The sequence below is a fragment of the Notamacropus eugenii genome, chromosome 3 (genome assembly GCF_028372415.1).
Source record: "Notamacropus eugenii isolate mMacEug1 chromosome 3, mMacEug1.pri_v2, whole genome shotgun sequence".
Lineage (NCBI taxonomy): Eukaryota > Metazoa > Chordata > Mammalia > Diprotodontia > Macropodidae > Notamacropus > Notamacropus eugenii.
Genome location: NC_092874.1, coordinates 123,138,418 through 123,166,038, shown reverse-complemented (window position 1 = coordinate 123,166,038; position 27,621 = coordinate 123,138,418). Strand labels below are relative to the sequence as shown.

At 38.1% G+C, this 27,621-nt stretch overlaps 1 protein-coding gene and 1 non-coding gene across 2 annotated transcripts in view; both read right to left on the bottom strand.

The window, feature by feature from the left end:
* The window catches only part of LOC140533284 (metabotropic glutamate receptor 8-like), a 430,744-nt gene that overhangs the window by 169,602 nt on the left and 233,521 nt on the right, over positions 1 to 27,621 (bottom strand). The window lies entirely within an intron of this gene.
* LOC140497902 (U6 spliceosomal RNA) lies at positions 10,038 to 10,140 on the bottom strand. The gene has a single exon (XR_011964908.1). It is a non-coding gene; the product is annotated as a U6 spliceosomal RNA (small nuclear RNA).

Below are 27,621 nucleotides of genomic sequence, written 5' to 3'. Positions count from 1 at the left end.
ACTCAACCACTCATGGACTCCAGAAAATCTAACGTGGAGTGGACCTTAAAGGTCAACTTATCCACCACGTGCTTGAGAATGAATCCCATCTACAACATTCCTGATATAAGAATTGAGGTCATATAGACTCCATTTGAAAACATCCAAATATGGGGAGTCCACTAATGACCACAGAAAACTATACCACTCTACCACAGTCATTAGAAAATACTTCCTTATATTGTCTCAAAATCTGACTTGTAGCTTCCACCCATTACTCTTAATTTTGCCCTCCGCATGCAGAGCTCAAGTAGAACAAATCTAATCACTCTCTCCCAAATCTCAACCAACAGTTTCTTCTCTAGGCTAGATGCCCCCTATATTTTCACCAGATGCTCATATGACATAATCTTGCCTTCACTCACCACTATGCCCTTCTATTTCTTTTCTAAACCTAATCCCAAATTCTCATCTGTCTTCTCCTTACAGGAGCCCAAAGGAGAAGTTTTATAGTTCCCTACCTCAAGTCCTTTCTTGGAACTCACCACTACCAAACCAGTCAGAAAGTCAGAAAATTTGGTGGGAAAACCCATTGTGACAAAGAATCCTTTAGCCTAACTTTAGTAAAAAATGAAACTGATTCTGATCCAGGAAAGAACCCAAAGAAAGTTTCAGAACACAAGCACACTCTTTCATTGTTTTCACCATCTCCCCCAGCAAAGCACTAGAGTGGGCTGTGTAGGAGACAAAATTGGTTTGGGGGAGGAGAAAAAGGGACTTAAAAACAGCACAAGAGCAAAGCTCATCAGACTCTGTATTTTCACTCAAGTCATTCTAAAAGCTCAAACGCAGGATGCATGGGCTGGGTTGGGGGAGAAGAACGAAGAATAGGGGAAGGAATGTTGCAGCACCCTTTAAGAACCTGTCTACTTAGAAAAGTGGTTCGATCATAAGGTTTCCCTTTAGTCATTTATCCTCCAGGTTTATAAATTAAAATGGCTTGTTTCAAACCCACCGTATGTACCAATGAGATAGTTAGGTAGGGCTGCAATCTTCAGAAATGAGATATAGCTTTTTTCCTTAAATCACTAGAAGAGATATTAAAAAGGGAAATATTGGCACAGTTATGCTTAGATCATGGGAAAAAAGTCCAATAAAGTGAATTATATTTTTACAATGGGGGTCAGAATCTTCTTGAATACAACAGAAAGACTAGGCTCCATTGGAAAATCCTCCATCCTGATTTCTAAAGCTCCAGTTTCAAAAGACCCAGATTTCCATGAGGCTAATAACATGTGCATATCTAAGGAAGGACAAAATAGCACGATGCTGAAGCAACCTGTTAATTTCACTGATGAGTCAATTGACAGAAAAAAAACATTACTTAAATCAGTGGTTTAAACTACTTGTGCAGTGAAGGCACCAAACTGTTTGCTCTTAATTCTATGCTGAGATATAACCTGTGTGGTGTTTATATTACTTATTCAGGACACCTCTGGCCAAGTGATCCCCATCCCCCAAAACCCAGATGATTAAACTACATAACATTCGAGTAACCAGGTGTTCGTGTGTTAAAGTTTAAAGACCTGTCCATAACTTGTTGCTTCTTTACAAAGTTTGAAGAAATGTTCCATGATGGAATAGGAGGACAGTTTGCTACCAACTGGCTTAACTTTGAATTTAGCGCAGGTTGCCTTTAAAAAGCTATCTTGCCAGCTCTGGAGGATAGGAAGAGACAGAGGGGGAAGGGGCCGAGGAAAGGGAGAAAGAGAGGGGGAGGGGAGGAGCATTGTCAAGTAGGAAGCTGTAGTAGCAAAAAGCCAGGTATAGAGGAAGGACCCAGAGGATCACTTTTGGCCTGAGTTACCTGACCAGTAGGACAATGCACCCATCAAGGAGTTGGTCTAAGAAATAGACAAACTGGTCTTCAATAACTGGGATCCCTGGAATCTAGGAAAGGAACTAGCTATTGATTCAAAAGAGTATTTGCTCTAGCAATTGGGAGTTGAGCTGCAGACAGGAATAACCTGAGGGAACCCAATTAAGTGGCCCACCCAACAGAGAGGCTGCCCCCAGTTGGGGGGTAGGGAAAGTGGGGAGCAGCATGAGGACATCACAGGAAAAATAGGAAAATAAGGACTCTATGGTGCCAAAGGCAAGGATTGCCTTTGTCACATGTGTTCCCTATATGTGCCTCAAGAGCAGGGTAAGTTTATGCCCACTCCTCTCACTGACCCTGTGTGTAGTGTATAAGGGTGTGGCTGAAGTTTATAGAGGAAATGTTTAGTCGCTACTATTTTGTGTATACCATCTGTATTGTTAATGTATTTTAATGGAACTGGAAGATCTTTCCCAACCATTAATAGGCCCATGAGACCTGCTTGAGTCACACGGAAGCCTAAGTCATATGAGTTTGAATCACAAGAGACCTATGGTGGGAGGAGCTTGCTGAATGGGTGAAGCAGGAAGAGGCAGAGGCAGAGCTGGAGGGGAGCTCAGAGGAATTTGTCAGAACTGGGACAGAGATAGCAGCGAATTAGTGTGAGTAGGAGAGCTTGTCTGTGATTTGTTTAAGGGAACTGGTTTGTGGGAAGCCTAACAGAAAAAAGGCTTAGGGATGATACCGACCTCTGCATTGTTATTGTGTACAGATTTCTTTGTTACCATGATGGATTTGGCTTTCTGGTGTTTGAAAAAATGTTTTGGTTCTGTCTTCTATATGGAGAGTCTGTTGCATTTCATGATTCAGAATTATGCCAGCATATTCATAGCTGCCATAGTCACTGTGAATATTGCACTGGCACTGCACCATCTAAGTAAATATCTTTGATTTGGACCAATTGTATCTCCTGGTTGACTATTAAAGGTAAGCACACCAGTGGGAAAACAAGAGTCATACTTTTAAAAGTGTGGACTCAAAGAGTAACCCAGAACCTGGGGGAGTGGTCACCCTCTGGGCATCCAATTTTAAGTGCTGACCTAGGGAAGTATCATCCAAGTGAGCTTTTGGATAACACAGAAGTATCTAGTTTGTGATAGCTATAGAATATTATATATTATTCAAAAAAACATTTACTAAATACATACCATGGGCGTAGTGCTGTGCCAAGGACTGTGGTGATATAAAAAAAGAGAAGACACATGGACCCTAATGTCATAGAATCTATTCATCATTCTAGTGTTCAAGTCCATTTATTGTCTAGCCCTATCTTTCTTATAATTGAACTTTATAATAATAATAACTCACATTTGTATAGCACTTAGTTGTTTACAAAGTTCCTTTACAGGCCACCTCTTTTCATATGTAGATTGTAAGCTTTTTGAGGAGTAAGTCTGACTCACCCAACGTCTAAATGGGGCTCAGTGAAAAACTGCGTCTTAATAAATGCTTTTGTGAACTGAATTGAATCTTTGCAATCACCTTACAACATAGGTAGAGCAGATAGTATTTTCCACATTTTACATATGAAGAAACTGAGCCTAAGAGAGCTAAAGCTATTTCCTGTAGTCACATAGTTTACTCATAGTTCATTGTTCTTTCTTCTATACTATGGCTGTCCCTATATTTCAATCAATCAATCAGCAAATACATATGGAACACCAAAATCAGTATAACCAAAATCAGGGTGCTTTAAGAAGATGAGGATGTATTTAAAAAAAAAAAAAAAAAGATCCCTGCCCTTGAGGAATTTATGGTCTAGTCATCAGATTATAGACTTAGAACATATAGGAACACTAGAGTTTTTCTACTCCAACCCCTCAGCCTCTTCATTTCATTTACAGGGAAACTAAAGCCCACAGAGATTAAGAGATTGACCCAAGGAAACCCAGGGAAGCAAAACATCTGGAATTTGAATCCTCTGGTTACAAATCCAGAGCTCCTTCAAGTGGATATCAAGTGTAAGTGATATACATACTCATAAAAAAATAACATCAATGTATGCTTTGTATTGTTAATATATCAACTGTAAAGACAATAAGTGATACATAAGGGTCTTCAGAAGAAGAAATCAGGCCAGAGGAAAGCTTCTAAACAATAAAGATTTCAGTGTTGGAGAAAAAACAGCTTTGGTGACAAACACAAGTATGTGCATGCACGCAAAAATGGGCTGGAAAAAAAGAAGAGGAAGTGTGTCTAATCTTTCTTTAGCTCTTTCTTTACTTCAGTTCAGAGGCTGTCTCCCTGGCGACCTGAAAGGGAAAAAATTTGTTGCATAAACAGAAAGTTCCAAGTCCTGAGATTTCAGAATCCAGAGGTCAAGAGAATGGGAAGAAAGTTACAAGTAAGTACATTCCTTGGGAAAAGTGGAAGAAGTATAAATGGGAAAGAGGATGTTTAACCCATAGAAGTGGGTTGGGAGGAAGCTCTGTACTTACGTCTCCCTGTTGTGAGTGTCCCCCAAGGTTCTATTCAAGGCTTACTTCTCTCTCTCTCTCTCTCACACACACACACACACACACACACACACACACACTCACATTTTCTTTGCTCCCATGCATTAAACAATCTAAATAGATTACAGAATTACACATCTAGCTCTCCCAACTATCTTTCTGCTTGACATCTCTATCTTTGTGTCCTTTCAACACCATAAACTCAACAAGGCCAAAATAAAACAAAATTATTGCATATTTCATCCAAACTTTCCTATTCCTGTTGATGGCAGCACCATTCTTCTAGTCATCAAGTTTTCAGTTTTAGAGACATCCTCACTTCTTCCCTCCTCCCTAAATCCCTATACCTAATCAGTTGCTGAGTTTTGTCTATTCTATCTCCACAATATTTCTCACATCATAACATTCTTCCCACCCCATGAGCTCTATTCTAGTTCAGATCCTGAGCACTTTTCAGCTGGACTATTATACTAACCTAAATAGTTGCCCTGTCTTCAGGTACTCCTCTCTCTAATCCATCCTTCAAACAACTGCCAAACTTATTTTCCTAAAATGGATCTCACAATGTCACATCACACACACACACACACACACACACACACACACACACACACACACACACACACACACACACACCTCTTCAATGGCTTCCTTTGCCTCTAAGGCAAGTATTCTTATCCAGGATTTTAGGCAGTCTGTGAACTTGGATGGAAAAAAATACATCTTTATTTTCACTAGCCTCTGAGATTGAATATTTCCTTCAATTATGGATATAAGTAACAAATTCCATTCTGAGGAAGAATCCATAGAGTTCAGCAGATTGCTAAAGGGACTCAAAAAGAAGTTAGAAACCTTTAGGGGAAAATGCAAACTCCTACACTTTACATTTAAAATCATTGGCCAGCCTAGCTTCCACACAGCCTTCCAGTATTAGTTCATATTATTGTCTTTCATGTGTTCTCTATTCTAGTCCAATTGACCTGTTAGCTTTTGCACATTTATGACATTCCACAGTCTACCTTCATCCCCTTCCACAAGTGGTTCCCCGTGTCCAGACCTCATTCTTTCCTAGTCTTTACCTGCTTCCTTTTAAAGGAAGGTTCCACGCCCTGCATGAGACCTTCATTTTTCTATCCAGCTTGTAGAATGTTCTCTTTCTTGAAACACCTTTGTGTTATTCTGTATATCTTTTGTATTCACTTATTTGCATACATGCTGTATTCATACCTGGAGAATTTATAAACCCAGTTTTATAAACTAATGAAGAATAAAATGAGCTGAACCAGGGGAACAATTTATATGAGAAAACCACTCTGTAGAGAAAAACAATTTGAAAGCTCTAAGGACTGTGTGTTCAATGAAATGACCAACCATGATTCTCAGGGAATTATACAGAAGCATACTATCTACCTCCTGACAGAAAGGTGATGAATTTAGAATATTGACAAACAGAATGAATGATAGAATTTGTTTTGCTTGACTATCCATATTTGTTATAATGAATTTGTTCTCTCTCTCTGTCTCTCTGTCTCTGTCTCTGTCTGTCTCTCTCATCTCTCTCTGTCTCTGTCTCTGTCTCTGTGTGTGTCTCTCTCTCTCTCTGTCTCTCTCTCTGTCTCTCTCTCTGTCTCTCTCTCTCTCTGTCTCTCTCTCTCTCTCTCTCTTCATACCAATAGAGCTATAGGTTGACAAATAAACAAATAAATATTGTTCATTTTTTTAAAAAGACTTAAAAATAAGGAGATTGGGGAAGTTTCTGGTGTGGAATGTTGCATATACTTTCAGATGAAGTCACTGTATTTTTTATTTTGTTTGGCTGTTTTACCTTTTGTTACAAGAGAGCTGTCAAGCATAATCTGGAAATGTTTGTAATTCTAATTTAGGTCTTCTAATTCCAAAAACACTGACTGATATTGCACAAGCAAGACACAGATTTGAAATAACAGGTCAACCAAAGGAGACCAAATACAAGAGAGTGAGACAGTCAAGTTCCTGCTGTGCTCATTTACCAGTCCTTTTGACTAACAGCCAGCCATAGTCCTTCATGCCTCCCCATACCACTGGATAGGCTGTAGCTGCAGGCAATCTGAGAGTTGTTTTTACTCAGTGCTATTACCTCATGTCCTTTGTTCCCTTTCCTACTGTCCAGTCCATAGATGGGCTAATGATCATTGTTTCATTTGAGTGTAAATTTGTTTCAGAGGATGGGCTCCTAGAGGCACATTTTGAGAAACTGATGTGGGATAGAGAAATATAGATAATGTTACCTTTCTCCAAGAACAATATTAACGCACCTGGTCACAGCTCTCTCTATCTGTCTTGTTTCCTCCCTTCCCTCTACTCTCTTAGTTCTGCTCCACAGACCCCAAGAGCATACGCAGAGTTCTCTCTGCAACCTATGTTCTAGATTGGTGTCCTTTCACCCCCAGAGACTGATTGTGCTGGGTTAGACCAACTATCCACAGACTCCCACCCTAGAACCTTCCTGCCCTCCATTTCATGGCTCTTAGAAGTGGGAGATAAAGAGCAGGAAACAGTTGGAACTGGATATGCTAGCTCAAGAAGCTATTAGAAGGTTGGAGATAAAAACTGATAAGACTTGAGAGATCATGGCAGAGGGTTAACTGTGAGACACAGGGCAATAGGGAGCAGAATTATAGGGGCATACCTTCCGAGTGAGGAGTTGGAACCAGGCTCTTTATCTTTAAATGTGTGTTGTTGCACATGTGGAATGAAGATTAAATTGTTCATCACATTAGGGGAAACTGTCAACATTGACATTATTCATTTATAGATACCAAAAAGCTAACAAAGACCAAAAAAAAAAGCTGAAAACACAATTGTACTGGGTAAAAGTAATACTAATTACAGTAATTTGTGAGCACTTCTTACCACTTATGGCTAATTACCATGTGCACAATAACTACTATGCATATCATTAATGTGTCATTAATCTTGTAAGCTTTATTTGATTCTGACACTAAACTCTTCTCATGTATGCCCAATCATCAGTTGCTCAGAGAAGTAGCCTGCTCATAACATATTTTTTTTAATATAAAGAGTTTTAGCAAGAGCCATGCCATGTTTCTCTCATGTACCCCTAAGCACTTCATATACTAAGAGACATGTAATAAGTGTCCAGAAAGTATTCATTGAATTGGATTGGAATACAAGTGGCAGGAACAGATATTTATATATAAAATGACATCATGTTCATTCATTTTAGTCACATCCAACTCTTCCTGACTCCATTTGGAGTTTTCTTGGCAAAGATACTGGAGTGGTTTTCCATGTCTTTCTCCAATGAAATAACATGAAAAACATCAAGTCACAGCTGACACATCTATAGCTGCTCCTCCAATAGCCACAGAAGAGATTCAGATTTGCAGTCACAGGGATTAGAAATAGCTATTGATAATTCTAAGTAGGCGCCAGGTTCCAGGTCTGAAGCTTCACCCCTCCCACCCCAGCACAAAATACTCTTCTCTTCTTTTTATAAAGAATCCTGGGACTATTCTAGATCAGAATTCCAACCTGGCAATGTCAGAGGATGATTAAAGAGTTGGGATTCTAACTCAGGTCTTCTAATGCCAAATCCAAAGTTCTCTTCACTACATTTCATTCTTAGATTTCCGCCTTAGATTAATACTCCCAATTTCTAGCTGTAGAAGGAAAAACAAGGAAAGACAGAGGTCCCCCATCAGAGACCACATAATTTTTACCTGAAAGGGTCAACTAATTCAAAGTTTCTTAACTTGGAGTCTATGAGTTTCATTACTTTTATGAATTTAAAAACATTATTATAGCTAGTTCATAGCTTTCAGCAGAATGACTAAATGGACCATGATATGAGAAAGGTTAAGAATCCCTGACCTAGTGCAAAAATTCATGACATTATGTAAAGAAGGATGAAATAATATGAAAGATACCACACACATAAATGTTATGAAAATTCAGAATAAGAGAAAGGTCATTATGGGCCAGGGATCAAAGCATAAGGAATCGGGGAGGTCTTGATTGGGCTATGAATTAAGGGAAACAGCATAAGCAAGAAGAGGAAGCTGTTTTGCTTGACATAAAGCAAAGAGGTTAAAGAAATTTTGCATTTCATGTCAGTGCAGAATGTTTTAATGGACTAAAACAGGTTTTGACTGAGCTCCTATTAAAGAGGAAATAATATATCTATTTCTTATTTATTAACAGTACAATGCCTGTCTTGGTTATCAATATCAAATATGAAATAAGGCACTTGGAAAACAAAGTTCTCTATAAAATTTAAAGAATAGTGATGATTTACTACAGTGATATGATAATAAAATCAACAGTGGACAAGCTACCTAAATCTTAAAATACTTTTGCTCATCAGAGGGTGGAAAAGTCTATCCTCTTCATATTCAGTTAGCAAATTGATTAGCTTTAGCTCTGATGGCTGCTCAACAAAATAAAAATAAAATTAATGACAGGAGGCAGAACATTCTTTCACTCATGAAGTCTATATAGAATATCTTTGTAAAATATGGACAATGAAAGCATGATTTGTCTTTAAAAAAACAAACCTTAGAATAAAGAATTCATCTATCCTGACTTTTGGAAATACTCCAGTTCATCCAATTATATTGGAGGCTTAAAAGTACAGTGCTTTTTAATGTTAGAATATAAACTACTTGAGGGAAGGGACTGTCATTTTTTTCTTCCTTTCCTTTCCTTTCCTTTCCTTTCCAAACGTTCTGCACTCTGAAGCTGGGATGCCAGTGGGCCCCTGCCTAAAGGATCTTCTGGACCCTCGTAGCTTTACAGTGGTTATCATAGTAACTGTTGCTGTTTCCCTCCCAGCTTTAAGTCTTTCTTTATCCTGGTTTCATTAAAGGGGCCATGGTCTGGCTACTTCTTAAACAGACTTATTCAATTAATGTGCATTGCCTCACCCTAAGTGAATACTGTCAAAGACCTTGGCCTAAAGGGCCCAAGGTCTCTCAGTCCATCCTGGGTCATCTCCAGTCATCCTGATGAATATCTGATCACTGGATTCAGATGGCTCTGGAGGAGAAGTGAGGCTGGTGACCTGCACAGCCCTCCCTCACTCAAAACAAAGTCACGTGCAAGTTATGTCATCATTTCTCTAATGGCATGGTCTTCTTCAGAAAGGAAGGATGAGCACAATAGGTTTTATGTTAATCCTCCTGAATTCTACCCTTAATAGAAGCATTATTCTACTTCATTTGATTTTAGATAAAGGAAAATAGACTGTTCAACATGGTTAGGTCAAGTATTTGGGGAAAATAAAAACTCACTAATTTAGGGATAACTAATTCAGACTTTAGGTACTTAGGTGGCATAGTAGAGTGCCTGGCCTGGAGTCAGGAAGACTCCTCTTTTGAACTCCAATCTGTCCTCAGACACTTACTTAGCTATGTTACCCTGGGCAAGTCACAACCCTACTTGCCTCAGTTTTTTTCATCTGTAAAATGAACTGGAGAAGGAAAACCACTCTAGTATCTCTGCCAAGAAAACTCCAAATTGGATCATGAAGAGTCAGGTATGACTGAAAAACAACTCAACAAAAATTCAGAATTTATGAGCATTCAGAAGAGTGCTGGTCTCAGCTTTGCCATTGCATTGCTTATTAACCCTGGGCTGCCTCTATTCCTTACAGTAGTAACATGAAAAATTTGGGATGTTTCATAAACTTACATGTCAGTATTGCACAGGGTTTATGTTAATCTTTTCTGTACGTTACAATTTTAGGCAAGTTAGTCTAGAAATTCACACAGGAGAAACTATGAGGATAACAAATATATATTGACCAGATTATGATACGTAGATTTTAGAAGCGTAGCCCAATGAACTTGTCCATCAGTAAAATTATCTTGAACATATACTACATACAACCAAGTATACATAAGCAGTCAGATATTATAATCAAACAAAAATTTACTATACTCATATGTATTTAATGACAGACATAATTATTGTATCATAGTTAGGCATAAATGATCTCACATTGATTATTTACAGTATTCTTATAAACCCCAACCAAACATCTGTGGGATCAAAGGGACAGGGAGGAGTTGGAGAATGGCCTAGGTCAGAAGTGGGGAACTTGTAGCCTCGAGGTCACATGTGGCCTTCTAGGTCCTTGGGTGCAGCCTTTTGACTGAGTTCAAGTTTTACAGAATAAATCTTTCTATTAAGGGGATTTGTTCTGTGAAATTTGGATTTAGTCCAAGGGCCTCACTTGAGGACCTAGAAAGTCATGTGTAGCCTGGAGGCCACAGGTTCTCTACAGGTCTGGGTGGAGTACAAAGTCTTCCTGAGTCCTAAAGACCCATCAATCTGAATAATCCTTGGGATTATAAAGAACTGAACCTCCCTTCCCAGTAGGATAATAAGATTTTAGATTTATCTAATCCAACCCCATTTTACAGATGAAGAAACTAAGGTCTAGAGAAGCTAAATGATTTGTCCATGGGTTTTCAAGTGGTAAGTGGCAGAGCTGAGATTCAAAACTAAGTCTCTGACTCTAAATTCAATACTCTTTACACTGTTCCCTAGACAACAATGGCATACACATTCCTGGAACTTATAACCAAACTCTATGTTTGAGCCTGAAGAGCTATCTAGCTTGGATTAATTTGTCTTAACCTAGAAAGGAAATTGTAGGGAAGGAAGGACTAAACGTTATCCCCTCCTGGAGCTGGCTTTACATGTAGAAAAAAAGGAGACTGAGTAGTATAATTTAAGGGATTTGGGCCCTCCTGCCTCAAAATCTCTCACTCGACGGTGCCTGGGGTTCTATCAATTAAAGATTTGTATGGCTCGATATTCAAATATACCCAGAATTCTCCCCTACAAGAAGAAAAATATCACCTTTATTCAAGAACAATCATTTTGCTGGCTCATATTTTTATATTTGCTAGTTTAGCAAGACATGATCCATCAATAAGTTTTAATTGCCCTATTATGTGACAATCACCGGGCACTAGGGATAAAAAGTATAAAAAAAAAAGGCAATTCCTCCAGGCATGGAGTATGTACTCTACCAGGAGAGACAACAAATAGAAATGAAATCTTATGCAGCATAAACATCAAGTTAATAAATTCTGATTTTATATATATATATGTATTACATATATTATATTTAACTTTTCTCTGTGTGTACATGTATGTGTGTGTGCACACAACTGTAAATCTCCTGAACAAAACAGGTTCCAGATCTTCTTCTTCACTTCAGATTTGAAGCAGAAAGCCACTGTGCTAGGGGACAGAGTGTACTATCTCCAGTCTTACTTCCTTACTTCCCAAGAACAGCAAGCTCCAGAACCATAGCAAAAACCAGAGTTTCAGCTACAGAAGATGACTCCTTCCCTGAACCTGGCATTCCCCATCCTGGAGCCTATTACAGACAAAAAGGATTAGGAAAAGGATCAATCCCATGACCAATGTACTTCGCTTCAGCAATGGGACTTTGAAAGGCATACTACCTTCTCCCTTTGGGACTCCAAATGGAGTCTATTTGGAATTTTCTAAGACAATTTAGATTTTAAAGGTAATTAAAACAATCAGTTTGCAAGCAATAGCCTGAATTATGTATATATAGTCTTTCCCTAGGAAGCCATATTTAAAATTAGGCTTTAGTTAAAAGTCAAGAAGTTGCTTTTTAAGTAATAAAGTTTGACTTAAAACCCTAGGCCTCTTTTGGAATCTCATTTTGTTTGCGAACGTCTTTAAATACTCTGCCTAGCAGGCTGCTGATGCTTAATCAATATTTCGTTAGTACCAACACCAATATTCAGTACATTATAATCTCTTTTAATAATACTTTTCATTATCGCCTTAGGTATGTGTGGCAAACAAATGGATGGCAGAAGAAAAGGTCATGCTTATTTTTAAAAGAAATCTCTCTTTCCTCTCTCACTTTTCCTTTTTTCACTTTTTTCTCTCTCTTTTTCTTTTTTCTTCCCTCTAGCATCCTCTCTATCCATCTTCCCTCTCTTTCCACTCCTTTTTTCCCTTTCCTTTCCTCTTTGTTTTTTCTACTTTTCTTTACTTGGGGGAGGGGAAAGAAGCAAAATCTACTTTCATGAATGTACAAAGTTGTCTGTATTCAATCCATCATCTTTTTCTTTTTGCTAAGGATAACTAGTATCTCTGAATTCCTGAGGAAAACAGAAGGCAGAGCAGATAAGTGCTTAGGGTAGGGAGGCAGATTTAAGACAGAGGACCTTAGCATTGAAAGGAACTTTGGAGATCATTTAATGTAAAAAGTAAAAAGATAGATAGTTAAGGAGGTAGGTAGATAGGTGGATGGATAGATAGATAGATAGATAGATAGATAGATAGATAGATAGATAGATAGATAGATAGATAGATAGATAGATAAGGAGATCAAGGAGATCCTTGTAGAGATGCGATTTTGGAAGGAAAGAGAAATATTTTGACACAAAAATCAAATTAAAAAACTCCAAAGGACTCTTACTGTAAACTTGTATTACACTCCTATTGTATGCAGAGATAATATGAGATAAGACTGGAATTCATCAGCTAGTATTTAGGCAATTATTTAGACAACAGGCAAAATGTAAAGGGAGCTCATTCTTCTCAAAGATCACACCCACGAGCTGTTAACCTGGGCAAATGTTCTAAGACTATAAATTGTAGACAGGGTGCCAACCTGCACTGGAAGAGGTCGTTTCCTTATATGGGAGTTAACTACATCAGTGAAATCACAGATCTAGTCCCTACCCTATGTGCCATGGAGTGCAGATATAAAGACAAAGTCCAAGTGGGAATGTTGATTCTATCAGGGGAGAGAGAGTTCATGGACACAGGACATATGTCAGATAGATAGATAGATAGATAGATAGATAGATAGATAGATAGATAGATAGATAGATAGATAGATAGATAGATAGATAGATAGATAGATAGATAGATGGATGGATGGATGGATGGATGGATGGATGGATGGATGGATGGATGGATGGATGGATGGATGGATGGATAGAATAAATACTAGATAAATTATTGGTAGGGGGCACAGGTAGTCAGAGGTATCAGGAAAGGCTTCATGTAGCAGGTGGCACATGAACTGTTTTGCAAAGGCACATGCAGATGAAGTATGATGTATGAGAAACAGAAAGGCAGGTTTGGCTACGCTGTAAGATACAGCATTGCTACGCTGTAGTAGCCTTGAATGCCTGACTAAGTAGCTTGAAGTCTCTTCAGTAAATAAAAACAACATTGCTTCTGAATATCATAAAAGATTGTGGAACTCCTTACGGTTAAACGAGTAGATTAAAGACTATCCCAGGAATACGTTTTAGATTAATAGAATGATGCTATGCACTGAAGTAAACATACTTGGAAAACCACTGGGAACAACATAAAACTATTTTATTTCTCAACAGGAACACTCAGAGTACTTTCCTTCCTTTTTTTCTCTTCTTTCCTTCTATCCAGAATTCAATGCCTTCTTGGCAGCCCTTATTCACTGTCCAGCTGTCTTCTTTAATGGCCCTCTTGTTTACAATGGCCTCAGTGATGGGGAAGGGAAGTGATAATAGATCATGAAGCAAGAATTACGGAGTGTGTGCTCTAAAATATATTGTAAGGGAGGGTGGAGAGTTTAAATAAGGTCCACAAAGTTGTGAAAACAAAGTTGTGTTAGAACAAAGCAAAAGCCTTGATTTGTTAGCATCCTCTCTTCTAAAAAAAAAGGCCTTTTCCATCAGCAATGACTTTCACCAAATGGAAAACAGCTTCAGATTAACATAGCAAAGAATTATAATTCCACTTTCTTCTCACCTGTTAAAAGATTCCTTGTTTAACTATCCTTGGCAACATGGAAATGATGAGTTAACCTCTGGTTACCTTCTACCATCTTGGAATGAGGACATAACCTCTTTCCTTACCCCCACTTCACACAAAGACAGTAAAGCTTAGAAAAGTGGACAGTAAGCATTATTGGATCTCCATAATCTAAAATCAGCTTATTCCTCATGGACAACACTCTCAGATTCTTTTCACCTGATGTAAAATTTGGAATAGAGAAGGTACAGTATGGCCTCCAATCCTCTGGAACTACTGAGAAGTAATCAAAGGAAAGTCTAATAAAAGAAAATTAATTACAGAAAAATCATATAGAGCTCAAAAGGACCCCAAAAGTCCATCCATCTAATTCAAACATCTCACAAATAAGGAAATTGACATCAAGGCAATAAAATGACTTGCCTAAGGTCATACAGCTACAAATTAAGCATTAGATAACATAAACATTAGAGGAAGGATTTGATTCCAGCTCCTTAGACCCCAAAGTCCAATGTAATATGTTGTCTCCTGACCTGTCAAGGCTAAAAATATAATGGAAAGGCTTAGATTCTCTCTCTCTCTCTCCCTGCCTTGTTCCCTTCCTCCCTCCTTTCATCTTTTCTTCCTTTTCCTCTGTCCTGTCTCTTCTCTCTCTTTCTCCCCTCCTGCATCTCTCATTTCCTTCTCCTCTCCTATCTCTTCTCTACTTTATGTCTTGCATATTTAAAGTTATTGTTAAAAAAATTAAAGCCCCAATGCTTAGAAATTGTTTTTAAAGGATTTACACATTTTGCTGAACTAGAACTTTTCCTCAAAATCCACCCACTTGTCATCATTAAAATCTCTTTCCCTTTTTGAAGCAAAATTGTTTATTCAGTAAGGTTTAGTAATTCGAAGAATTGTTGTTATCTTCTTAATGATCCCAAGAGATATTGTCTGAGAAGGGGCATAGTTTAGTTGTACCCTGAGATTTCTTCTTGGAACATCACTGTTAAAATACCTTTGGCTGTTATTCTATCCCCTAGGACCAATCAGTTGCACATACAATAGGAAAAAAAGAGTGAAAGCCCATTTTTTTGCACTAGACTTTTCATGACGGTAAAGTTGGTTCTTTATTTTTTTGAAATGATAATTTTCTTTGATACTTCTTCAGCAACTGGAGTCATTCTGAGGTCCAGTTGTGGGAGCAGAGACATATACTACAATCAGACATGGATATAGAGAAACAGTTACCTGATGGTGGAAATAGTTTCAGAAAGCATGACCCTTAGCCACTGAGAAGAGAGCCAGTAATGGACTCAAAATAACTAGCCCTATATTTCAAGAAATTGATGAAAAAGAGACTGCAGGAAGGGGAAAAGCCCTTGTACGTCATGCACTTCCAGAGTTGTGCTTTGCATTGGCACATGTGTTCCATGTAAGTGTGATTTATTACCATTATAATCTAAGATTATCCTCACTCTCCCCATAGGCATTACAATATCTATCAAAGAATCCACTCCAGGTTTGTTTGGTTTGGGGTGGGGGGAAGTTTTATAGCTCTCTTTACTGTTGTTTAGTTAAATGCTACGAGTTAATTGTGACTGCTAGCTTACTGCTGAGGGCAGGCACACCAGTGGAGGCTTTTGAGCAACAGTGTTTAGAATGCAGCCCCTTAAGATTCCCCCTAGGACCCAATAGTAGCAGCTGTCCTCTGAGGAGGTGGCACAAAGAGTTTGAAGCACGAGGGCAGACAACTCTCTAGCACGCACTTGTTACTATCTGCTTTGTGGTGAACTTTTAAATTCTAACCTGTCATTCAAGGAATAACATGATGCTCCCTCCATTGTAAAGATTTACCTGGTCTCCCATCACCCCTATAAATGGAAAATGATGCTTGCTTCCTCAAACTTCATTTAGCATTCTGTTTATGCCTTCATTTGCATTTAATTTTTTTATATTTTGTTTATTTGTTTGTATCTCATGTCCCCCTAGTAGAATATAAGGTACATGAGGACATAGACTCTGTCTTAGTTGTTTTTATATCTTTCCTAGCTTCTGGCACATAGTAATCTGCACATACCTGAATCCATGACAGACCAATGATTGTAAGGGTGTGGGAAGCCTGATGTAAGAACTCCCTACACCAACTGCAGACCTATCGATGAATCAACAAGTAAGTTCAGGATAGTTGCCCTAGACACAAAGAGGTCATGTAACTTGATCAGAGCCATACAGCTACTAAATTAAGAGGAAGAATTTCAACCCAGATCTTCTTGATTCCAAGTCAAGAACTCTCCGCAGTTCTATGCGGACTCTTATTTTGCCCATAACAAGTACTTAATTAATGGTTTGTGTATTTGAAATTAAATGCAGACATGTATGTGGGCATTCAACCATCAAAAGTCAGGGACAGATATTATAGAATTAACTTCAACGTCAGATATAATAGGCACATATATACACACATATACATATATATTAATATACATGTGTATATACTGTTCCAGATGTTAGTATTTGGCATTTGATGTAACATGGATAGAACATAAGTTGAAGTTTACTTGGGTACCTAGAGAATGTTAGGAAGTGCTAAAAAAGAAAAAAAAAGACAAGAGATCATTTAGAACAAACCCATCAATTTGGAAATGAACATGTTGAATCCTAACAAATGAAGTTATTTACTCAAGGTTGTATGTAGATTTCAGAAGGATTTACCACCTCAAACATCACCTCCTCTCAGACTCCAAAGGAAACAGGCCAAGATCCAGAGTCCAAAAGCCCCACTAATTGCAGTGCCTTCCAGACCCCATCCTTCTTAATCACCCATAGTCATCACTGAGCAATACTTGTGAAAAAGGGACTCAGAATCCCCATCGTCAACAAACACCAGTCAACTACCATCAATGGACAGGTAAGCCCAAGAGCTCTGAGAATAGCAAGACAAACAAGCTACCAGCCCAAAGACAACATCCAGGGATGTAACCCATGGGACATGTGACTCGTCAACTACCTCTCCAGGTGCTGAAAAACAGCTTCTCAGCTGCCATAGCTACTAAAGATCCAGAAAGGAAAGCTCTCCTCACCAAAGTCCTTGGCATTTTGAAATGGTCCAATATCAGAAATAGCTGAGGTCTAATCAGTAGAAATGATATTGAAGAAGATGTATCACAGTCTGCTTTGTCATTATATCCTAAGGACTACTGAGTCTTTTCATTGACTTGCACTTGAAGCCCCCAGTAGACACTGTCTTTCCCATTAGAATGCGAGCTCCTTGAGCGCAGAGGTTGTCTTGCTTTCCTATTTGCATCCCTAGTGATAAGCACCGTGTTTTGCACATAGAAAGCACTTAATAAACATGCTTTTATTCATTCAGCTGGATCTTATAGAAAGTCTTTTTCAAGGCTTTTTTGCACATTATATGCTTAAAAAAGTTCTTTTTATTTTTTTTAAATCAAGTTTACTTAACTATGGTTTCAGTGGGCCCACCAATCCAACCTGAATGATATTTATTAGCACCCTGTATTACAGAGTTCTTTGTGGGGCAGCCAGGTGGTGCAGTGGATGGAGTACCAGTACAGGAGTCAGGAGGACCTGAGTTCAAATCTCACCTCAGACACTTGACACTTGCTAGCTATGTGACCTTGGGCAAGTCACAACTCCAATTGCCTCATCCTGGGTCATCTCCAGTCATCCTGATGAATATCTGGTCACTGGGTTCAGATGGCTCTGGAGGAGAAGTGAGGCTGGTGACCTGCACAGCCCTCCCTCACTCAAAACAAAATCAAGTGCAAGTCATGTCATTATTTCTCTAATGGCATGGTCTTCTTTGTCAATGAAGGATGAACACACACAGGGTTCTTTTAAAATATTCTATAGTTCTAAGTTCATATTAGCTCTGATGGACTCTTCTCACATACTAAACACCAACCCTACCAATTATAAAAAGATAAGAATCAGAACAAATTACTGAGTTCTCATTAGAAGCTAGGCAGATAGGTTGCAGGATAGACATAGATTGAAAGACAAGAAAACCTGAATTCAAATCCAACTTCAGGTACTTGTGACCCTGAATAAGACAGTTAACCTCTGCTTACCTCTGTTTCATCAGCTACATAATGGGAATCCCAATACCACCAACCTCCTACTTGTTGTGAAGATCAAGTGAAATAATATTTGTAAAGTTCTTAGCACACACTAGGCATTTAAATAAATATTTAGCACTTAGATCTATATAAGTGTTAGTTATAATTCCTGTTGCTGTGGCTTCTTTCCCTATTAACAATACTTGCCAACTGAGTAGATGAGTGGATTGAGGAAACACGAGGGCTAGAAGCTTAGTTGGAAGCTGCAAACCTGAGTGGTTAAGAAGGATGTGGTTTCCCAGTCACTGATTAATTGTGCATTCAACCTTTGCCTGACTTGTTTTCTCAATTTTAAAACAAGGACAATAATAACAATAGCTGTCTTCCTGGATTGTTGTGAAGATTGGATGAGAGTACATTTGTAAAGTACTTTGCAAACTTTAAAGCTCTGTATTATTATGTACTAATAAAGTTATCCGTTATCATTGAAAGAGATGTCTGGATAATCTGCAGTTTTAGATTATTTGCGCCACCATGCCCTTCTTATAATTAAGAGATAATAAAATGTCACTGTCAAATAAGACAATTTAACTTTAATCTAGATAAATGTAAGACAAAATAATAGGTGACAGGATTATCTTGAAAATATTCTGCACAGTCTGAATAAAGCAATGGTATATGAAAACCTAAACCTACTTCATAAGTGCGCTTGTAGCAGAACAAAGTCTGAACACACCTATGGTCTAGTCCTAGCTGTGCCTTGAAGGAGTTATCTGCTCTTGAACAGATCAGTTCTTTATCTCTGACCCTCAGTTTCCTGATATGCAAAAGTATTGAGGTGAATTAAATTATCTCTAAGGGTTCTTGTTGCTCTAAATCTGAGATCCAATCCAAGCATGGAGGGAATAGTTTCTCCTAGAATAAGGACACTGGATCTTTAGTATGAAATTCAAGCAAATGAGATTCAAGCATTCTTTTGAAAGATAAAAAATAATTTCACTTATTAATGACCACCAATATCCTATAATCAAGGTACAGTATCTTAGCGAGAGAAATAAATAATTAGTATTCTTATTTACAATGGAGACAGAATAATTCCCAATTTACTAACTGCTCTTTCCTGTTGCAGATGCTAGCTGGCAATCACCTTTTGCCAAAAGAGAGAGAGACTATTCAAAAGTAATCAGCTATCATTTCAAAGATTTATCCAAAAAGAAGCAAGTAGTAAACTTTGCTACATATTTCAGGAGCAGCAAAAGAAAAGGAGAAGTCCATGTGGATTTTTAGATAAGAAATTCAATAAATAATACAGCTCTCATGTGGAACCTTGAGCCTTGCCTTAGAATTGCCTTGGCCCTACTCTTGAATGAGGGAATTCAAAACTTTTCCTCTCTATAAACTCTACTGCCTTTGACACAGGTTGCAAAATCACTGTTTTGCCTTTGCAGGTATGTTAACCTTGTTATCTACCCTTATAGGATGAAGGGAGAATCCAGAGTTTCAAATATCACAAAAATGATCATCTGTTCATCATTGACCTTTTGAGTTAAGTATCTGATGGATTTCAGACTACATGAACCCAGAATGGAATGAATTCCAAGAAAACAACAAACTCGAGATCTGGAGCCAAATATTGACCCCATCTCAATCTTAAGTCAACTAACCTTTTTTTATCCCATTGATTTCAAGTTCACAAGCACCAAATACATTGCTCTAGAGTGGTCTTATAATAATTCCTTGGATTTATGTAATGTTTGTCCTCCAAACTGAAGTACATTCCTATACTACATCTATGCCTACATCACAGATCTATGATTGAATCACTGTAGGACCTTCCACCATGGAAAATTACATTTCAAGCTTATAATTTAGAAGATAATCTCAAAAAGCTGCCTTAGACTAAGAGAGCTCAAGTGACCTACACATGGTCAGGTGTCTGAGTTTCCAAGATACAATTTGAACCCAGGTTTCCCTCTCTCTGAACCTCTTTGTTCTCATGCTTCTCTAAAAGGATTTTTTCCATTTTACAAATAGGCAATTTGAGGTACAGGTTAGGCAAGTAGCAGCCCCAAGGTCACACAAAAGATAAGAGGATACTCATTGCAATTTTCAAAATTGTTTCCATGATTTTTTAGCCATGTGTTATCCAAATCTTGATGTGTATCTACCAAGGACGCATGCTTCAATATAATTTCATTTATGTTTCATTCTTAAATCTGAAGATATATAAGAAGTTCTGAACAAATAAGCTTTGCTGTTGTTCCAAGTTTCCAAATCAGCTTTTCCACATTCCGTTTGCAAATTTTATTTAAATTTAGTGCCATTTCAAGTTTCATAAGCAAAAGAAAATCACCATTGTGACACCTTGTGATAGAAACAGTCTATTAAGTGAAGTCATATTCTGATCTCTGCAACTGCCTTCCAGGAAGGCTGTCATTGCAAATTCTATAAGTAGACATACACAAATGAAAGCAGCAGGATTCAGACAGAGAAATATTTTCATTCCAAAACTACTCAGCTCATTGCCTCTACAGCATCCATCCACCTCTCTCAACCTTGACCCTTGGCCAAAGACTTAGGTCACTCTTTGGGACTCAGAATTTTAAAAACTAATCAAGTCAGGTCTTAACGTGACCCATAGAAACCCTAGCTTCTTTCAAAGCTTATCTCAAGGTTCCTAGCCTGCATAATAGTTGATAACATTTAAATAGAGTTTTAGGGGGCACCTTGGGCTAACTTTAGAACAGTAGACAGAGCACTGAGCCTGGAGTCAGGAAGACCTGAGTTCAAATCCAGCCTGACATTTTCTAACTGCGTGACCCTAGGCAAGTCACTTAACCCTGTTTGCCTCAGTTTCTTCATCTGTAAAATAATCTATGGCAAACCACTCCAGTAACTTTGCCAAGAAAATCCTAAATGGGGATATGAGTAGGACGCAACTGAAATGACTCAACAACAATAAATATATAAACTCATTTTATCTTCAAGACGATCCAGGGAGAGCAGTCCTATTATTATCCCCACTTTACAGAAGAGGAAACTGAGGTTGAAAGTGATTAAGGGACTTGCCAGCCACAGTTAACAAGAATATGAATTTGGAACTTACTGACTCCAAATTCATTGTTCTGCTTATTCTGTCAAGGTACTTTTCTATATGAGATCTTCATAACATCCCAACTTTTAGCCCCTCTCCACTTCTCAAATTACCTTACTGTCTTGCATTACTTTGTGTGTTGGTATGCATATATACATGTAAGTATGTACATGTACAATATATTTATATCTACTTAGATGTGGTTTCCTCTGACAAAATATCAACTTCTTAAGAGCAAATACTGGCTCATTTGTGTGTTGTAATCCCATAACTTAGCATAGAAGCTGGTATATAGGAAGTCCTTAAAAAATGCATGTTAACTGCTTGACTATATACATAAAGCTGCATCACCCTGTGTCTCAAAATAGGAACTGGAATTCCTTTTCAGAAATGAACATGGAAAATTCCAATCTCTCTTTATTTACTAATCCTGGACCTTAAAGTAAGCGATCAGAGGGGACTGAATCAAGGGGAATGGTGCTTCCGATTTTTTGGAAGCTTTTGATAACAATACACATGTGTATAACCTTCTAAGGTTTGTGAAGTATTATCCTCACCACTACCCTCTTACAAATGTAGTAGCAGTTGTATTAGAAGGAGGAGGAGAAGGAGAAAGAGAAAGAAAAGGAGGAGAAAGGGAAGAGGAGGAGGAGGAAGAAAATAGGAATTCTGCCACCCCAATTGTAAGTATATGAAAATTATTCTAAGTAACCCTTCCTACCATTCCCTGTTCATTTCCCCTGTCTCTTCCTCTTTCTTCCTTTTCTGTTCCTACTACTCTCTTACTACCCTCCCAAATCCAGACTAGATTGGAACAGTTGATGGTCAGGAAAAAATAATTTAGTCAGAACTGGTAGTAAGGATGGGGAAGCATATTGTGAAGGAAGGAATCTTGGTTTTCTCCATCATAAGACTGAGATCAAGCCAAGATGAGTCACTACACAACAAAGCAGGAATATCTGAATCAGACAACTCTGAATATGCAAAGGTGTATTGAAAGCTCATCTGCTAGGAAGTGTCTCAGGCAAGATCTGAACTCAAGACTTCCTGACTCTAGGGACAACACTGTTATCTCCCCTACACTGAGCTGTCTTAATCAGAAAAGGAGGAGAGAATGGAAGGAAATAAGCATTTATACAGTGCCCACAATGTGCCAGTACTCCACTTGATGCTTCTACAAACATGATCTCATTTGATCCTTACAACAACCCTGGGAGGTAGGTGCTATTATTTTCCTCATTTTACTGTTGAAGAAGCTGAAGCAAATAGGGGTTAAGTGACTTGCCCAAGGATGACAGATACTAAATGTCTAAGATCACATTTGAAAGTCTTCCTGACTCTAGGCCCAGTACTACCTGCTGCCTCAAAAAAACTTCTAAGTGTCCCAATCAATCACTTGCCTAAAAGTTCTCAGACTTGCCTGGATATATTAATGATGGAAGAAGAAACATTTTATCTGTCATTCTCATCCATGCTTAGGGATGGACTATAGCAAATACCAAAGAAGAGGTTCTACTGGCAGACAGATCCCCTGCAGTGTGTAATGGTAAAAGACACTGGACTTAGTGCCCAAAGACCTGAGCTTAAGCCTTGACCCTGACACTTCTAAGTTGGCACTATATACTTCTCTGGGACTCAGTTTCCTCCTCTATAAAATGGGGATAATTCATATTTGAGGTATTCCCTCACAGAGATCTTTAAAGGAAACAGTTTTACAAACCATAATGCATTGTATATGCATGTTGTTGTTGTCAGAATTTAACAGAGCAATAATCCTGAGGTAGTTTCCCTAGGCAGTAAAGCTAAACCAAGGAATGTTGGGCATCCTTAATGGGACTGGCAAACTTATCCTGAGTGGTCTATTCAAATACATCTAAGCTGGGCAAGGTGTATGCATGATAGTTTTAACTGTTCTAATATAGAGGATGTTTTGAACCTCTATATATTACAGAAGAGTCCTGTAACCAATAGGCTAAATACATTGTGTACTTTATAACAGGACAAAGGTCAAATATCAAAGCACTTGTGGTTATTAAAGAAACTTAATTTATTCCAGAAATCATCCCGTGTGTGTATGTATACATATATATATTTATATAAGCATATGCATATATATGTATGTATATGCACAAAAGCAGATTAGAAAGTATTATTAATAACTGAACTCTTTAAATTGAGAAAGGGAAACTAGACAGATAGAATACGGGGTCTGGAGTTGGGACAATTCATCTTCTTTAGTTCAAACCTAGTCTCAGACACTTACTAGCTGTGTGACCCTGGGCAAGTCACTTAATCCTGTTTGCCTTCAGTTTCCTTGTCTATAAAATAAGCTGGAGAAAACTCTAATAGATCCCAAATGGGGTCACAGAGAATTGGACACAACTGAAAAACAACTGAACAACAAAAAATTGGGAAGAGTTGAAATATTTAGCTTTTACTGTGCTATGGGAGATATACCTCAATCCAGCCTACTTATGTAATCTGACACTCAGACTCACATGAAAGCTACCAGTTAGCTGTTTTCTACCGTTGCTGTCATACATCCTCAAAAGGTGTTTAAAAAACTAGACATGACAAGAGAATAAAAACTCTGAGGGATTTCAGTCCCCAGTGACTGCCTTCAGATTTCTGGGGCAAACAGGAGGCTATGAGGCAAATTTTCTGACAGTCTTCTGAACCGTCACCTCTGAGGTGGACAAGAAAATACACACACAAAAATTATACATATATATATATGTATACACACACACATACACATATATGTCTGTATGTTTATATATATATATGTATATATGCTGCCTATATATGCTTATGCATAGCTTAGTGGGCAATTATTTTTATATTTAAAGTGTTCATTCTGAGTACTAATATATTCTTTATTTGACAGTGATATGTTTGAGGATACAAGTTTAGAACTTGTCATAAATCTTTTATGCGATATGTTATATGTTTATTTATAAATATGAAAGTTTATATGAAAGGAGTTTATACGAAAGGAGTTTATGTGTGGAAAACAGAATTCTAGCATCTTCTTCCTGATTATTAGCTGGTATTGTCAAAGGTGGATTCTCCTCCATATATTAGACATGCAATATTTTTTTGATGCAGAGCATAACGATGGGATTTAAATAGCTAATTCATTTTACATAGAAACTATTGTAATTTTTAAAAATAATGAGTAGTTTTGAAGAATGGAGAGAGTCAAAAGAGCTTGAGTTCCAGGATGAGAATTTAGGGTAGGTGGAAGGTAAGGAAATGGGATATGGTAGTAAAAAGATTGTATGTGGTTTGTTCTTTGTTCTCAAAGAAGACAATGTGATCAGCAAGATGATGCCATGACCTGCAAGTCAATTGGATTTAATGAGGGAGGGCTGTGTTCAAAGTGAGGCTCACCAGCCTCACTTTCTCCTCTGGAGCCATCCTGGAGTCCAGGAGCCAGATATCAATCTGGACAACTGGAGATGGGCCAGGGAAGGAGAACAAAGGGTGCAAGCATGTATTAAGGGTCTGTTATGTGCCTGGCACTGTACTGAGAGTTTTACAGATGCGATCTCATTCAAGCATTACATTTGGAGTCAGATGACCTAGGTTCAACCCTTACCTCTATCACACACTACCTGCTTAACCATGGACAAGTCATGTATCCTCCCTGGGCCTCAGTTTCCTCAAAGAAGAAGATTATTGGACATGGTCCTTAAAATGCCTTCTAGCTATAGATTTATGATCCTATCATTTGATGATATACTTGGATCTTTCCTCCTTCAGAGATGTAAAGATTTGCTTAAATTAAATTTTTAAACCAAAAAAATATAAATTTGACAATGGCCCAAAGTGCTTCCCAGTAATTACAGAAGCGAGATAAGAAAAATTTAGTTTTGGGGATTACCAAATGGTCAGATGGATGAGGCAGCCCAGCATAGTGGAAAGAACATGGAATTAAGAATTAGAGTAGCAAGAGAGAGTTCAAATCCCAACTCTCCAACCTTGTTCTTTGATTTAATCATGGACAAATCATTTAATCTCACTGGGCCTCAGTCTTCTCATCTATAAAATGAGAAGTTTGGACAAGATAATCTCTAAGGTCACTTCAAATGCCACATTTATGATTTTACTACTTAATGAGTTGTTTTATTTCTGGTTTTTCAAGCACAGGTATAATTTACTTTATTCAGTAATTCTCTTCTTGAGACTCTTAAAAACTGGGTGTAGGTGATTTTTTAAAAATTTAAATCACATTTTAAATGGGGGGGTTCCTATTTACATGTAAATGGTGATCTTTTATAAAGCAAAGAGCTCCAATCTCCCATCTCCAACTGCTTTTCAGACATCTCCAAATGGATGTCCAGTAGACATCTTAAAATCAACATGCCCAAAACAAAATCTATTATCTTCCCTGCTTCCCAAGGGAAAAAAAACCTCATCTACACATGCCTTTAATTCTTAAATTTTCAGTTGGCTGAGAGAGGAAGCAGATGAGGATGAGTTGTGATGACTAGGACTATATTAACTGGTGGATTCTATCTTAAATGACCTTTTGCTTTCTGCCTAATCAGATATGAAGAAAATTAATGCATTCACTCTCATTACCATATCATTTCTCCTTGTTTTCATTTTTGGACTCCCCAAAACTGAAGCATACTACTAAACACCTACAGTGGTAAGAGTCTGAATTATGTCTATACACACATACTTTCATTTTTAATGATCAAATCCAGTCAAATCAAGTTTCATCTTGAAAACAATTGATTATGTTCAGATGTAGTTCACCTAGATTTTAGCTACTGCTGTTTGTTTTTGAAGATAGCCAGTGACATCACTGGTGATATCTTGATTTGTGCATGAATGAGATTTGAGGGAGGCAGAGTTGTACAAAGTCATCAGCCTGATTCTCTTTTCCAGAATCATTGAAGTCCAGTGATAAGACAAAAATCAAGATGACTGGTGATGGCCCAGGAGGCAGTGGATGAACATAGCATCTTTGATGTGTGATCAAGCTCTAAACGTCTGTAGCATCTGCTTCAGCCTCTTTCTTAGCTGTTGGAATAAAATATTCTCATCTTCCCATTTCACCAGAGGAATTTTTTCATGAGCTTGGAATGGACATCCCACCAACTTATGGATAGGTTTGAGGCCTGTCAGTTATCCTCAACCTGGTTTAGCCTGTCTGCCCAGATGGTTTACCTAGATATGGCCTCTGCTACAGCTTCTCACAATTGAGAGTTGATTGCCAGGTAAACACCAAAAGTAGGTAAACAGCTCTCATTTGGTAAACTCTCATACCAGAGGTACTAGTCCTCCTTTAATTTCTGATAAAATGTCTCATAATATTCTCATACAGAAAATTTAGAAATACAGACTAACCAATAATACAATCAAACAGATTCAAATCTGGTTGAGTGATCAGACTGAAAGTGAAATTGTTAATGGTTCAATGTCCATAAGACAAAAGGTCTCCAGGAGAGAATTCTAGTACTGCACTTGAATCTACTCTGGGACATCTCATTCCTTGGAGCTGCAGATATAAAGTGAAGTGAACTGAAAGTCTAATTTCTGCCCTCTATAAAGCATGGCTTTGGGAGGAGTTTAGTACTCTACTCCCTAACCCTCCAATAAGAGATGAGAGGAGACTGAAGGAGGTGGGAAGGAGTTTGAGCATCCAGGGCTGTTAGCAGTAGGTTAATGAGATTAAAAATCATCCACTTGCTCGGGTAGGGGTACCTTGTTCCTTGGACTTGAACCTAGGGCAGCAGATAGAGAGTGGAGTGAGTTCTGAGAAAAGAGAAAAAGATGGGGGACAAGACAACACAGGCTTTTTGGAGAAAGTGGAGCTTAAACAGAACTTTGAAAGGACAGGTAGCATGGAGAGGAGAGAAAAAGATATTAGGAAGATGAGAACATGGGAAAAGCATGAGCAAAAACCTAGAGCTGGGCATGACGTAGTAGATCAAATGAGGAGGTTAGCTTGACTAGCTGTGCGTTGGAAAGTAGGGAAGAGAAAGGAAGAATGAAGAAATGTTCATTGAAGGATGAGAGCAGTAGTAAACTTGTTCCCATGGAAAGTAACTGGAACCAGAAGAAACTTGCAAATGCCAAGGCATTGGGGTACATAGAGATAGTGAAGTCAGAGTCTGCAACCAAGTGAACAGCATGGTAACCTTGAATATTTTAAATTAGAAGAGACCAGAAATCAGTAAAAGACCATCAAGAAGTTAGGAGAGTCAAGCATGAAAGTAATCCATTTTCATGGGGAGTCACATTAGAATAGAAAGGATATTAAGTAAT